General features: G+C 36.7%; 1 protein-coding gene across 2 annotated transcripts in view; it reads left to right on the top strand.

Moving 5' to 3' along the window:
• Window positions 1–16,333, top strand: part of cdk17 (cyclin-dependent kinase 17) — a 74,145-nt gene that overhangs the window by 15,407 nt on the left and 42,405 nt on the right. The window contains exon 2 of one of the 2 annotated variants that reach the window (XM_041257695.1): window positions 2,172–2,256. The exons of the other annotated variant lie outside the window; for it this stretch is intronic. The gene's annotated coding sequence lies outside the window, so the exon portion shown is untranslated. The remainder of the gene's footprint in view (window positions 1–2,171; window positions 2,257–16,333) is intronic. 2 annotated transcript variants of the gene reach the window in all.

Here is a 16,333-nt window from a genome sequence, read left to right as displayed (position 1 = left end):
GACTAGTACTGCAGTGAAAACAAAACCAAAATAATTACTGGCATTGTATTCTTCTGCGTAGTAATGTCCATGTCCAAATGTCCAATAGCATTAGTATTATTTTTATGTATTTTTTTTTTGCCTGGTACTTCTCAGTGATACCAATATGCAGCTGCACATATTTAATAATAATAATATAGCGTCATTAAAAGACCTGTTTTATAAACAAACACTAGGAAACTGGTACTTGAATCTTCTTTTCGAACACTAATTTATCGCACCAAGATCCACTGCCACATGCAGTGCCTGGTTGCTGAGAGATTTGCAGTTTTAGCCATTTCTGCATAAAAGAAAAGAAAAAAACCAGAACATCTCATCACTTGCAAGAACACCCCCAGCCTTCGCTAAGAGGGCAAGCACATCAATGTGGTTGCCAGATAGCAGAGTTTCACTTTGTGCTTGCCAGGAATTCCGAGATGAATTGTATGGATGCAGAGAGCCAGCCAGGCTAGCCTTTTATTTCAAAGAATTCTTCACGGCTGGGGGCAAGCTGCAAAAGGTTTAAGACTGAGTCACGCTGCATTTATGGGTCTTAGAGTCCAGTGCAGTCCCATCGCATCCTTTCACTGCTGCCTACTCCTTTTGTAGTCTGTTTGGTGCAGCAAACCAGTGCATCATACTCCCCTAATATGTGTAGCTTCCTCAAAAGTATAATGCTCTTTTTGTGCAGTTCTTTTTGCTATTGTCAATGATTAGTATTTACATAAAACAATGACTTGAAATGAAACAATAATTCAACCAAATGAAAATGTATAGCATTTGGTAAATGGCCACATAACACTGTAAGCAACTGTTCTTTATTTTAAGGGTATTTTATGTGAGCTTTTACAAACTAGAAAGTGGTATTGCAGTTGCAGGGTTGTGTTTTCAGTGTGTGTTAACTTGATATTGGAATAAATCTCTAATAAAAATAATATTTTTTTTTCAAATTTGTGCAGAAAACATCACTCCTGTTTAGAAATACAATTGCAGGTGTTTTAATTTTTAAATTGTAGACTGCATGGGATAATTTAGATTTGCTGTACCTAATGAAATAGAAAATAGAAAGTTGTTCCCCTTTGAAGTTGCTATTGTAAAAGGACTAAGCAACTTCAGTAGCTGTGAAGTTTTTAGTATGTTTTGGCTATTTTGTAGTAGATATTGTAAAGAGTTCCTGTTTCATTTTTCATTCTTAATATAATTGTGGCAGAAGTCTAACCAGCGAAGCTGCAGATGTGATCAGTTTTCCAAATATTCTATATACTTGGAAAACTATTTTTCTGAAATGTGTTTTGAGCCACTATTCCTTCTATACTTAGAATCTATGTAGAAGCCAGATTTGCGTGTATATTTCATCACCTGCCTAAAAGATGAATGTTTGCGTTGTAAAACAGTGATTTTTCAAATGGACCCTGTACTGTACATTAGTGTTAAGTGTCACTAAAAGAGACCCTGATGCAGTTATGTTGTGGTCCACTCCCCTGGAGCCCTTTTAAACACAACTGAGTGCTCTGAATGTGCTGGTTAGTAATGTTATATCACAGCTGAGATCTCTGGAATGCCCTCAGTGGTATTGCCACTGCATTGTTTACATATTTTATGTCCTCGCTGAGCAACTGTAATCAGTCAAGGAACCTCTCCTGACAGACAGTTCGTCTTTCCATCTATCTTTTTTTTGTATTTTTTTTTTTTTTTTTTTTTTTGTAGGACTGAAAACTAGCACGCTTATTAACACATACTCTGAGTACATTACTGGTCTTAAATCTTGTTTCAATAGATACTGTATAGTTTCTAGTCATCCTTGTTTAGCAGTTTGTGTTTTGTACATTCTGTGGACCAGCACTATCCACTTTTAGATCTGTCAAGGTATTATTTTAGGTAGGTCTTGCTTTGCAAAGACATCCGGGTTGGTCAGCTTTTGATCTTCATATGACACACATTGATGACAGAGCTTTCTGTGTGTTGTCAGGATGTTTCAAATGCTGTTGAACCCGCAGACTTACCGTTGGGTTATAATTTACAGACTTCCTGTTTATACTTTGGTTTAGCTGAGTGAAATTGTAAAAATGACCATTGGTAACGTGTTGTGTTGAATGCAGGTGGTTCCAAGTTGTGTTTTTTTTTTTTTTTTTTTTTTCTTCTAATTTTTCCAGTCTAGATGGGGATTTTAAGGGAATGGAAAATACCCTGTGAAAATGGGCTTCTTGTTGAAACACAAGAAGGTTTCGTCATCTTAAGGTGGGTTACTTAAAACGCTTAGAAATGTACAATACTTTTAATACTGTAATAAGTTAATACGATATTGAATGTGACAGGTATTACTGCAGTAACAAAACCATACGTGCACAGACCACATATCTATCCTGACATAGCGGTTCCCAATCCTCATTGCGTTACTCAGTTGTGATTCATCATTGCCAGACTTGAGTGATGAGAATTTGATCCAACAGACCTAGCCCAGGGGGAGGGTGTCTCCTCTTGCTGTATAGAATTTGACACATGGTCAAAAGGTAACAGGGAGGAGATGCCAGAATAGTAAGTATTGTTTCTGACAGCCCTATGAGTCTCTTCAGATTATCCTGGAGTCGTTCTTTGTATGAGGCAGTGCTGTGGAATGGTCTGAAAATTGCAGTCTAATAGCAACCTTGGTTAATCTCGCCTTCTTATTACAATACATTTCCTGAACCTTTGTTTTTGTCTTTGCTCATTAGTCTAGTCTAAAGCCATTATATTGTGTGCTTGACAGCAATTTATGTTTGTTTTACCACATAGTCACACAAATAACAAGTTGCATTTGTACTAGTAAAAACACTTCTGTAGAAAAAAATATGTGCTATGGCATTAACTTTTATAGCCACTTACTGTCAAACGTTGCATATTATAACTTCAACCTATACTGTACAGTAGAAAAGAAAAATGTAGCCTATGCAAGGTCAACACAACAAAGTTTGTTAAATTCTTATTTTAAGCAAACACTGCTTAAAAATGCAGCACAACTTAAATTGTTCACTTAAAAACAAAAATGTCATTAAAATAACAAAATTCAGTCAAACTTGAATTTGTTGCTTAACAAAAGACGGCACAGTAATCAATTCACACATCCCAATTACTCTAAACCTAGATTATGAAATGTTACTAGAAGACAGACCAGTATTAATGCTAACCAGGTCTGTGAAACCAGCTGATTGTGCAGAAACTGCATCTGCATTAATAATAGGACTTTTCATTCTTTGACTAAGTCGGATCATTTCATGACGTATATGAAGAGCGTTTGTTTTTACGTGTTCTTTGGATTAGATGTGCAGTGTACTAAATGCATGCTTTGTAATGCTAAAGAAAAAGCTCAAAGTGCTGTAATTGGCAAATAAAAGCTGGTCATTAATGTGGTGATTTTCTCTACTCAGTGAACATGTCAGTGAAGACCAGCCTCACAAAAAATCTGTACAACTGTTGTAAAAAATGTTGAGTCTGCTCCATTTTAAAATATCTGATCCAGTATAATAATGGAATTCTTGGGTTTCAGCACCTCCGGATAAATCATTAAAGTTGTTAATGGAAAACAATATAATTTTAGAGGTACGAACCGACCACAACTGCTTTGCTGCGTTTGTCATTGTTGGCACATCCAAATATGGTTTGCTCTGTTTCTACCCATCTAATGTGAGAAATGTATAAACTCCATTGTTACACTGTGAGAAAAGGCCTTACACTGTGACAGCAATTTCCACCTCCCACCTGCCTCATTTAGAACTGTACTCCCACCCGCCTCATTTAGAACTATAATGAAAGCCTTTGGTTACGTATTTAAAGGAAGGTGGCCATTTTAATTCACTGACTTACTGTATGTTGACAGTTAAGTTTCATACTTGATCTTTCAAAAGCTCAGAAACCAAGTTCACTATCACTTTCCTTTGATTTACTTACCGCAAAGTACTGTAAAAATCCCACAGTGTACAGCGGGTAACACTCATTGTGTGCTTGTCATGTTTCCATGTGCATGATTCTGGCACATCTGACAAGCTGCAGAGGAATATGCCGTGCTCAGTGCGAGATTTATATATAGTTCATCATAAATAGTTCAGCCAGAGTTTTCACAGCTCATTAGGCCGCATCTTCTCTGGCAGCGTGCCAGAGGGCTACATCTCTGAGGAGCCCCCCCCCCACCTGCCGTTATCTGATGGAGGTCTGGTCTTTTATGCTCCTCAGTCATAGTAAATCCTTGCCCCTTTGTGCTGGAATGCAGCGTTGGGTAGCAAGCTTTACCGCAGAGGGACTTTCTGCACAGTCAAAACAGAACTGCAGAAAATTTGAACCAACTGCCGTCAGAGTATTGTGGATTTAGATGGGATTGAGCTACTGTTCCTCTCAAGTACAGCTGTATTTTCTCTGTACTGTAGACTGAGTGGTATTGTAAGTACAAAGGGTCATATATATATATATATATATATATACAACTTATATCATATATATATATAGATTTATATATATATGATATATATATATAATACGTAACACTGTATGTGTGTATATATATATATATATATATATATATATATATATATATATATATATATATATATATATGTGTATATATATATATATATATGCACACACTCTCATGCATACATACATGTAAAGTTATTCACATTATTCAGTTATGAGTAAGCTCACACCATAGTGCATTTATCCACATGCTTATTGCTGTGATAATGCTACCAAATAGTCGGCATGTTCACTGGCAATCAGCCAGGCTCAAATCTAGTAAGCGATTACATTACAATTATGTAAGTCCATTTGAAATTCGGTTATTGGTTACTGAGGAGGTTCAACCTATTTTCAGTACATATCATTTCTCATATTACTAGGTCAAAACTCAATTTTAAAGACACTTTGAAGATTTAATTGCAGCTCTCTAGCAGGGATTAAATAGATTACTGACATCAAGAAAGGGACTTCACTTGAATTAAACAACCAGGTGGATGTCAGTAAGCGCATGGTAATCAAGCTCTACCCTCAAAGCCATTATGACATTCTTGCTACTGAGCAGAACATTTGCTGGTTTGTGTTTTTATTATTTTTAAGCAGCTGAAATGGATTTGCCTGTGGAACTCATTATTGGTGAGAAGATTAAAATCCTGAGGTGTTTTAGTTGTACTTTGGTGACTCTGGTAACTCAAACTTTTCACAAGTTTTTACAAAGGAAGATACTGACAACATGCCCCACATGTCATCCAGTTCCTATCCAGTTTTAAATAACTTTAGCATAACTGAGGCAGAAGTGTTAAAGGGACTAGGAGCTCTTAAAATAAACAAATCCCCTGGGCCGGATGAGATCCTCCCAGTAGTACTCAAAGAAATGAAAGAAGTAATTTACAAACCGCTAACCAAGATCATGCAGCAGTCTCTTGACACAGGGGTGGTACCGACAGACTGGAAAATTGCAAACGTAATACCGATCCACAAAAAGGGAAACAAAACTGAACCAGGTAACTACAGACCAGTAAGCCTGACTTCTATTATATGCAAACTTATGGAAAGGGGGGAGAAATCAACAAAAAAACAGAAGGGAGACCGCATCAAAACAAGAACAACAACTCAGGTAAGACAACCATTAAATGTATTTATCTAAATGCTAGAAGTATCAGAAACAAAATTCTAGAACTTGAAGCTACTGCACTAACAGGTAACTATGATGTGATAGGTGTTACAGAAACGTGGTTATCTGAGAGTGATGGGGACGAATATAATATTTGTGGGTATACACTGTATAGGAAAGACAGGCAGGACAGACGAGGAGGAGGGGTAGCGCTATACATAAGAAACAGTCTTGAAGCCCAGGTGTTAAACCTGGACAAAGAAAATAAAAAAAAATCAATATGGGTCAGAATAACAGAAAAAAATTCAAAAGGCATAATAATAGGAGCATGCTATAGAAGCCAGATTCAGACGGTGAGCACAATAATCTGTTATACAATGACATTAGAAATGCATAAAGCAAAGGAGAAGCCATACTAATGGGGATTTCAACTTCCCCCATTTAAAATGGGAAAACCCGGTGGGTAGCGCGAAGGATGAAATAGAAATGGTGGAAATGACAAATGACTGCTTCCTAACACAATTTGTAAAGGCACCCAATTAGTTAGAATAACAAGAGGTCAGGGAACCACGGGCAAATCAGACTGCAATGGTCTCATTTGAAGTGGGTTGTAATTACAGACTGGAGCTAAAGTTTACAAATTTAATACTGCAAACTATGAAGGAATGAAACCTAACAGAAGTAGATTGGAGTAAAAGGGCAGAAGAAGGTTGGACCAGGTAGTACTACAGGCGAAGCATACAAAATAGAATGAAACTACTGCACTAACACAATAACTATGATGACATAGATGCGTGTAGCAAAGGAGTTACTGGGGGATGGAAAACCTGGTCAACATAAAGGATTAGAAATGGTGGAAATGACAAATGAGCTTCACAAATAATGTCAAGGACAAGAATAACTTTTAAAACGAAGAGGAATAACTAAAACAAAGAGATACATGTAAAGTTATTCACATTATTCAGTTATGAGTAAGCTCACACCAAAAGTGCATTTATCCACATGCTTATTGCTGTGATAATGCTACCAAATAGTCGGCATGTTCACTGGCAATCAGCCAGGCTCAAATCTAGTAAGCGATTACATTACAATTATGTAAGTCCATTTGAAATTCGGTTATTGATTACTGAGGAGGTTCAACCTATTTTCAGTACATATCATTTCTCATATTACTAGGTCAAAACTCAATTTTAAAGACACTTTGAAGATTTAATTGCAGCTCTCTAGCAGGGATTAAATAGATTACTGACATCAAGAAAGGGACTTCACTTGAATTAAACAACCAGGTGGATGTCAGTAAGCACATGGTAATCAAGCTCTACCCTCAAAGCCATTATGACATTCTTGCTACTGAGCAGAACATTTGCTGGTTTGTGTTTTTATTATTTTTAAGCAGCTGAAATGGATTTGCCTGTGGAACTCATTATTGGTGAGAAGATTAAAATCCTGAGGTGTTTTAGTTGTACTTTGGTGACTCTGGTAACTCAGGAGTCTGTGGCCCAGAAGGTTTTAGGTTCATTTCCTGCTTGTGCTGGGGAGATTCCAGGGTCTGATGTGTCTTTTTGTAGCCCTGCAGTTAAAGAAGCTGCTACTGAAACTGTGGGTGTTTATTTGCTCACATTCAGTTGTTTCATTGAGTTCAGTGTTTCTCAAATGCTGCCACCAAAGTCATGTTGTGCAGCCTAGTAACCCACCAGTAGACTCCCAGATGCCAATTTTTTGCTTGAGATTTAGCTTAATCTGTCAAATTGAGAGGTATACTGACATTTTTAAAATATATTTTAAATAAATGCACAAATAGTGATATGGAGTAAATAAATAACTAATCACTTTTTTAATTTTCTCTCAGAAAAGTATTGAATGATGGATTTCCTATGGTATTGCAAGTGATCTAATAATAAAAATAAAATAAATAATCCACTCAAGAGAAGTGGGCAACAAGTACTTCAGATACCCCTCTCTGATGGTTATATGTTTGGATGAATTTCTTAAGGTTTTCATATGGAATTTAGTGAATGAGGTTGTGAATGTCCAGTCCTTTTTTAAACATAAAAAACAGCTTTATATTTCCTCACAGTATCAGTTCATACAGAATGTCTACATTACACACTCTCTTGAATGTAACACCAGTCAATTACTGAAGGCCTCATAACATCATACTGCATAACACGGTATGCTTTTTGATTAGAAATGATTTGGGTTTTCCAGACCCAGAATAGGAATCCAGGGGTGCTAATGGACTCCCATTGCATAGCAATTAGATCCATTCCTGGTTTTACTATGAGTTTAATAAGACACACCTGAGCTTGTTGCCTGTACGCTATGGCTAATCAAGCTTGTAGCAAAACCTGGAATGAAAACTGCTGTGCAATAGGTGTATTATTTTCATCTCTGTAGTGTACATTTTAGAAGTTTAAATTATAAAACCCTCACCACATAATGGAGACAAAATCTCTGGAAAGAATATCCTGGGAGTCATGCTTTCATGGCAAATGGAATCGAGGTACTGCTTTGGCCTGGATGGAAAACATTACTAGACCTTAAGATTCTGTAGCCCGGTTATTAATCTGATATATGGCAAGTTATGAATTCCATATTGCTGACTTTGTGTGTGTGCCGTTACCTCTGTACACTCCTGTGTTGGTGTTATTGACATTTTGATCACGTAGACATAAGACTTCTTTTTAACAACATTAATCGCCTTATCTTTAGGAGTAGGATTGTTGATCCAGTGCTCGATAATAATTGACTGGACTACAAGTTTTGCTGATTATGAAGTCAAGTGGTCTTCAGGGAAACTTTTAAAAGTGTATTATAACACTTTAGAGGCTGTTGGAATTCAATAAAAAAAAAATTAAAAAAAAATTGTATAAGCCAGTGATATGTGTTAGATTAATGGAATGTTTTGGTATATTCACATATTTGAGGGATGAAAGAATCTGTTAGTTTTGGGGGGGGTGGGATGTATTATATAGGTCTCTTTGTCTTGTGTTAGGGCCTGTCGGGTTTGCATAACACCTTTTATTTAAGAGATAACTACAGTCTCACAAGGGATGATATCTGATTAGATAAGATCTCAAGAGAAATATTCTTGTTTCTCAAGTAAACTGTGCGCCCTGCAGTTAATTATATTAAGTTTGGGTATTTCCTTTTTTTTTTTTTTTGTCTGTCTGTTACGTGCTGTGCCTCTTTGTCTTTGAGTCTCTTCTATGGAATCTGTCATTCAGCATGGCGGCAGACTGCTGTTGCCATTGACCTATCATGACTTATTTTTATAAAATCTGTACTGTGCCATTTTATCATACAATACCAGGATTTGGAATTGGGTCGGTGTCTGTTACCGGTGTCGTGTGCCGTCTTTGTGGTGTGGTCTTTGAGTTCTTCTATTGAATCCTTGTCATTCAGTCATGCGGCAAGACTGCTGTTGGATTGTGTTGCCAGGGAATGACAGAGAGATTCCACTTGTCCTACGGGATAGTACTTGGTTTAGAGTGCTGTCATTCAATGCACTTAGCACGATATGTAATAAGACATGTGGTATTGGTTTTCTCGTTGCTCTCTGTTGAAGGCCTAGCTGATGGCCAAAACATTAGAGCATTTTTAAATGAAGAACACTAATCATTTATTTACAATTGTGAGTGTTGTGTTTTAATCATTACTTTCTGTATTTCAGATTAATTTATGGCTGAGCTTCATTCTGCTATTTGGAAAAAACTGCTATTACTCCACTTTTCAGAGCTTCCCATCATTGTACAGGATACCACTGGCACTGTAACTGGTGGATTTTCAATTGATTTTTAACTATTAACCAGAAATGGCTGCCCATAAATCCAAGCATTTCTGCTCCAAGATGTTGTGTGGAATTATCTATATATAGCTTTTGAGATGTCAGCACCATACACAAACCCACCTTTCTCTGTTTTCACTGTTTTTTTTTTTTTATCACAATAAGAGTTCTGTATTAAAGATTAAAATGTGTAGCAAGTGACAAGCAGACATAGCAGCAGAGAAAACTGTTCAGAAGAGACCAAGCACCACTTCATCTACAGCTTGTCCTCATCTAGCCAGAGACCAACACAAACAGTCACATAGGAGCATGTTAATCGAACACACCAGGAGCCTGACCACAATTTGTCTTTTCTTGCAATGCTTATTTGGCAACTGCATACTAAAGAATAGTTAGTGTGAGCAGGTATATAGGAAGATTGTGGTACGAGTACATTTTATTGCCCATCTCAGTATCCTTTGGCTGGCATTGTATTTGCTTACTTATCAGTTATACATTTAAATAAGATTATAGTGTCACAAAGGCCCTTGATTTAAAAGCATTATTGTTATTGTTGTTATTATTATTATTATTACTTTTATTATTATTTATAAATTATTGTATTTATTACATTTAAAACAGGACACACAACATACATTATATACTGCAGGTTTGACTCCGTTATTAATACCAAAACTATGGAAGGACCCAGTCTGTAGCCTGGAAACTTTTTAAAATAAAAAAAAAAATGATTAATTAAAATATTGTGAATTCAGGCCAGGGAGAGGCAGTACTGTTGGTTTTGTTATTGATCTAGGAATAAAGCAGAGGCTGACTGATTCCTTTGTTTACGCAAGACATCCTGACCTATCACCTGACCCCACCCCCACTGCGCGTGACCAGGGTTAATTTCCCTCGAGACAAATGAGACTATCATTCATGCTTGAATGCCAGTATGAAACCTTAAACCAGTATTTGCCTTCACTGAAGTAGCCACTGATCCCAGAACATAGATGGACCATTCCCATAGTTCAGCAGGACTCAAGGTAGCTGGGAAATTCCCTGCCTGTGGCCGAGTACGTTGAAAATCAGCCAACAGAGTATATAACAAGGACTCTAAGTTAAAACGTTTGAATTTTTCACCTGCTGTAAGCTGGTTAGGGCAATTACCTTGAATGTGTGTGCCGATCAGCTTTGCTGATGGGCACTGCAGGGGTTAATCGAGCTGGGCAGGCTCTGACAAGCTCAGGCTTGGGTGCCAGCTCTGACCTTTACCACTGGCTTGTTTGAAAGTCTGGGCGTCTCTGTGGAGCAGTGTTTAATCACAGAGAGTGAGGGATAGTAAAGGAATGCTGAGAATTGTCAGCAGCGAAGAAATTGAAAGTTACTTCTGTCTGACACGTTTGTGTTTCTGTAGAAAGAACTTCAGATCAGTTTATGTTGTTACAAATGCAGTTGCACTGTAGTCTGAGAACACAATTGAGATTTTCAGACCAGTTGAAATCAGTCCATTTCACATGTTCTTTTAAGCTTTTCCTTGGAACCACTCTGTAGACATGCCAGGGTTTGAACAATTTACAATTTTGAATTGTATTTTGACAGTGCACACGTCCAATTTCTGTTTAAAAAGCAGTACTTTTTACAAATAGTGTAGTTGTTTTTCTGTGGGTGATAATAATTTTGTAGACGAAGATATAAGTGTAAACTAACTGCAGAACACAATCATTTAGCGGTAGTGTTTAAACATTAATGCATCACTGTAAAAAAAGGTAGGTATTTTTGTAACAGAATTAAACAAAAATGAATGTTTTTCCCTGTACTTTCCAACAGGACTGCTGTATCGCGGATTTAAAATGAAGCTTGCACAAACATCTTATCCAAAAAACCGGCAATATTTACTATTACTATAACCAGCATAGTTTACTATTTTAAATGATAAACATGTATTTTACTAACAATGATTAGTCTATTTTTTTTAAAATTTCTACAATATATATATATATATATATATATATATATATATATATATATATATATATATATATATATATATATATATATATATATAGTAAGGTACCAGGGAGGGGGTTAAAATCCTTCCCTGCTAAAAACCTTGTGAGAATGCACATTTGGGTGTTATGGGGTTTAATTGTGTAATTGTTTTATTGTTTAGTAATCCCTTGCACCTGGTGGTAATTGTAAATTAGAGCCAGGTGCAGGGTATTTAAGAGAGGCAGCCAGTCTGTTCCGGGCTGCTGCTGAGAGAAGGGCCTGACTGTGTGAGTGAGCAGTCGTATCGAGGTATTGTGTGAGGGTGTGTTTTTGAATGTTTGTGGCAGGTAAACGGTTTAGCCGTCCTGCGTGATAGTTAGGTTCCTGCTTATGTTTAGTTAGTGCTCCAAAGAAGGAGCTAGGTATTTGTTTGTTTTGTTTAATTTTTTGATTGGTGTTTATTAAAAGTGCGCGTCAGTGCTTCAAAATCCATTTCCGTGTCCTGGGTCTGGTCTTAAAGGGGCAACGAACTCCGTGAGTGCGAGGATCGTTTACAATATATATATATATATATATATATATATATATATATATAATATATATATATATATATATATATATATATATATATATATATACACCCCCTTTCACTCTCTCAAGCTTTTGCTAGATTGACGTGCTTATGAAATACAAGCCAAGCACAGTTACATTTAAATACTGGTAATGTCATCTCTGCACTTTAATGAGCTAGGCTTGATTCTGGGATTAATTAGCAAATCAAACGATAATTATGCAAACCTATTATGTACTGTACCACACTGTAATTGCTTTTGCTGATTTCTTTTAAAATGGTTAATATAATCCAATACCATAGCAGCAAAACCCTGTCTGGTTACTACAGTGTTACTGGCATTCTCCTCTGCAACATACAGTACCGTGCTCGTCTAGAATAGCATCAAACAGTTGTGGCTGTCTTGGATTAATAAAACCTTGTTTTAATAGCTGTTTGTGGCTTTAATTCTGTGTAAATTATGTCAAAATAAAGTAACATCTTATTACTTTTGTACATTTTTTATAGGATTGTTATATTTTCTATTTAAACAAAAAAAATGTGTGTTTGGTATGCCCATCTGGTACTATACTGTATACTGAAGATGAGGTGGCAGGATGCCACTGAGTCCTTGGGTCACACTGACTGCTGCTGTTTGAAGGGATGTACTGGGATTACTAAAGTCCTGTTGAGCAGAACTGACTGCAGGGAGAATGGTGTTATCTGGATTGGGAAAATTGATCCTCATATTTTGAAGAACTGAAATGCTGAGAATTTGCGAGGTTAGAATGAACTGCTAGGCTTTCATTCGAACAGTCATTAGAAGCTATACAATAAATTACTTATGCATAACTTTTATAATCATGTTTCTTTTTTTCCCTGTGTTTATGATTGAGTGTTTTAAAGTTGTGAGTAATACCATGAACAATTCTTGCTAGTGACATGAGCCCTGGATAAATAGTCAGGGCAACCCCATACCCTCAGACAGATGGAGCTAATCACAGTGGGATTTGTGAAATTAAGTGTCTGGGCCATATTTTCAAAGCGTTTCCTCCATTTTTAACTTAATGTTTTTTTTGTTTTTTTTAAAGGAGAAAATGTTAATGTTACAAAACGAACACACTGACAGTGCTTAACAGAACTTGGATTATGTTACTTTAGTTGTTTGATTCCAGTTTTATCAAATTAACAGGTGTTTTACCTTTTAAAAATAACAGGAGTTAATTTAAGGCTGATGTAAACTCTTTAAAGACATTGCACATTGAGAATAAACCTGTTTAAGACTTATGTAGGTCCTTGCAGTATATTGCTAACATTTTAATGTGGCTATTATGGGCTAATAGATTTGTCTGTTGGTTCACTTTGTTTGAGAGGAAGCAACGGTTTTCCTTTCTTGTGTCATGCCTTATAGGAATTGAAATTATGCTGATCTCGGGCGCTGCTGATTTTAACAAGTTGAGACAGGAGCCTTATTTTAGCTGGAGTTTTTCTGTGATACTCTTGTGAAACAAATGCTACAGACATCACTCAGCCTCTTTACACACCCGGTTGCACAGTGCAGTTGTCACAGTTCTGAATAGCAGTGCATTCTGATTGGTAAATGAACATGGTTTCTTTCAAAACATTAATTGCAGTATCGCTTCAAAGACATTGATATGGTCTGTGGCTGTTTCCATTAATTTGAGGGGTCTCCCACAAATGTAAATGTAGGCCCACTTTAGCTGATGATCTAAGGAAGGCTGTGAGTCGGCTTACATCATTTCCCAAGCAGCCAGCTTAGAGGTATTATTGGATGTTTTGATTTCTGGTGCATTCAGCTGAGCATGCCGTCCTTCATATCCTCTTCCTGCTATTAGTGTGTCGGTTGCACCCACGCTTCAATGTGCTCAGTTTTGCTTGATGAGGCACCGTCAATTAAGTGTTGGATACTGCATTACCTTTTGTAGTTAGGGTTTTCTTTTTGTCTGTCTTTTGCAATAGGAAAGGGAGTCATATGCATGTCTTCTAAGATGCTCAAATAAAATCTTAGTATGTAGAGTCGTCACACCAGATGACTTCTGCTGTATATCAGGTGAAAAATGAGATCCAATTAACATGGCCCATAAAGGAAATGAAGAGTTGTAGCGCAATCTGTCCCTCATTTGATTTAAGCTGATTTAAGTATGTGACCCAGAGGGCAAGTCACATCTCATTGAGCTACAGAGCAATCTAGCTGTAATACTGTAAGCAGGATTGTACTGAATCATGGTGTGTGTAAGTGCAGGCTGGACATCTTTTTGGTGGGTATGATATGCATAGTGTTTAGACAAACAAACAAAAAAATAAACACCTTAAATGCTGCGCATATCTCTCACATGACCAGTTAGTTTGTTATGTAAAAAGAAGCCCTAACACGTGTGTGTGTGTGTGTGTGTGTGTGTGGTATATGAAGGCTGCATCTCCCTCTGTCAATTCATATTTAATGATGGGAAGACAGTAGATCAGGCAGACTTTGGTTGCTCAGTTGTAACAAGGAGCTGTCTTAAAAGAAAAGATGAGCCCTTATAGAGAACAGAATTAGATTTGCTGTATTGATGCTGCTTTTACTGTGTGTTGCTGTTTGTTTTGATTAAATTAAACCCTACAAATGTGTTATTCTTTCTAACCATGGTTATTCTTATGATGCAGACGCTGGTCTCAAGCAATGAGGGGTATTGTTGGAAAAAATAACATACCACGTACATCAGGGTCACATTATGCAGTATTAAGTGGTTGTTTTTAGTCCCTTATTGGAACACAAACAAGAGACAAACATCACAGCTTTATTTATTTATTATTTTTTTAAAATGTTTTCATTTGAATCTCATGTTTAACCTCTCAGAATTTAAACAGAGGTATGACACCACCACCACCACAAAAACATTGGTAAGTTCCCTGGAGCTGCTAATCAGGTAAACTATTGTTGCATTTATTGTAGTCAAGTGAAAATGACAGTTGACCCCTTTTAAATAATAACTTGAGTTTGATAAATTTTGTATGTTATGTGCTTCATGTTTATCAGTATACTGTTCAATTTATCTGTGACTGAAATAATTTATTTAAATAAAATGAAAAAGGAGGGTGAAATGTGTTTTAGCTTTTCCTATCAGGAATTGAACTAGGGACACACTTCATAAAGCTGACCATGAATAATGGAGGGTCTCTCCTTCAGCAGCCTCACTGTACTATAGTGTAATGTGTTGCAGACCAAGATTGGTTTGTAATATTATCTCAGAGATGGGGGCAGGCTGGCTGCACTCACATTATGTTGTTTGAAAAGCATTAGTATTGATTTTTAAAAATAAATGTAATTCAGAATACCAGCAATCTTGTATAGCACCATGCTTCACTTTGTCAGGTGTCATGCAATTAATTACTGCAGTCACCAAAAATGAGGTCAGGGTTGTATTATAAATCTAAAAACGTCAAGAGAATTGGGGCTAAAAGTATCTATCTGTTAATCCATGCTGGGTATCTTGTATGTGACAAAAATAGTTAATTATGATTCCAGTATAATAACTGTCAAAATGGTTATCCACTAGAAGGCTTAGGTTCTTAAATATATCTGGTAGCGATAGCCTTTGGTTTAAGGATTAACTTGAGTTGCAATCCAATGTTCTGCCTAAATGCATCATAGCCCATCCTGTCCAAAGCAGCAATAGTCACATGACTGTATTGATCTGAGAAAACCATTCACTCTAGCAATGAAGTTGAAATACAACAAATTGTACAATGTGGTGCTGTTATGCTGAAGACTTGTCTGCCACTACCTGCAAAGAAGTGTAATCACCTAATTACTGTAATATCATTATAATATTGTCACTGTGTTAATTTCCTTGTTTCCTTTCCCCCCTTCATCCTGTACAGTTCCTATAAAAGTCTTAAGTTAAAATACTGTATTGTATGCTGTCAGTTTTGCTATCTACTGTACATTAACAAACAAACAAACAAAAAAAGCAACTCGTGCAGTGCAGTGGGTAAATGCTTTGCAGTATCAGGACTAGCTCATAGGAGCAGATTCCTTTACCAGAGGAGATCAGCTGGCCTATTTTCTGCATATTCACTGTTTTTAGTGGATGAGACTGTAAATGCAGAACACAGTGTCACAGGGAGGGACCCTCTTGAGTACATTTTAAAATGTCAAGCATCCCTGACAAACATTAGCCACAGAGGTTTTAGATAGATAGGTGTGTTTAATTCTTTAAATAAAAGTATGAAACTCACCCAATTTACACTATTGATACCTTTATGTTCAGAATTGCATTAAAGGTGTTAGTCATACCTAGGGAAGCTGTGTGTGGTTGGAGTAAAGGACTGAGAGCTACTCTACAAGATCCTTTTGTGTTTAAATCCCAGCTACCCCACTGGCCTTGGGCCAAGGAATCTCTCGACA

Source organism: Polyodon spathula, chromosome 8, assembly GCF_017654505.1.
Source record: "Polyodon spathula isolate WHYD16114869_AA chromosome 8, ASM1765450v1, whole genome shotgun sequence".
Classification (NCBI taxonomy): domain Eukaryota; kingdom Metazoa; phylum Chordata; class Actinopteri; order Acipenseriformes; family Polyodontidae; genus Polyodon; species Polyodon spathula.
Note: the sequence above shows the minus strand (reverse complement) of the source record. Positions and strands in the feature narration are given on the sequence as shown.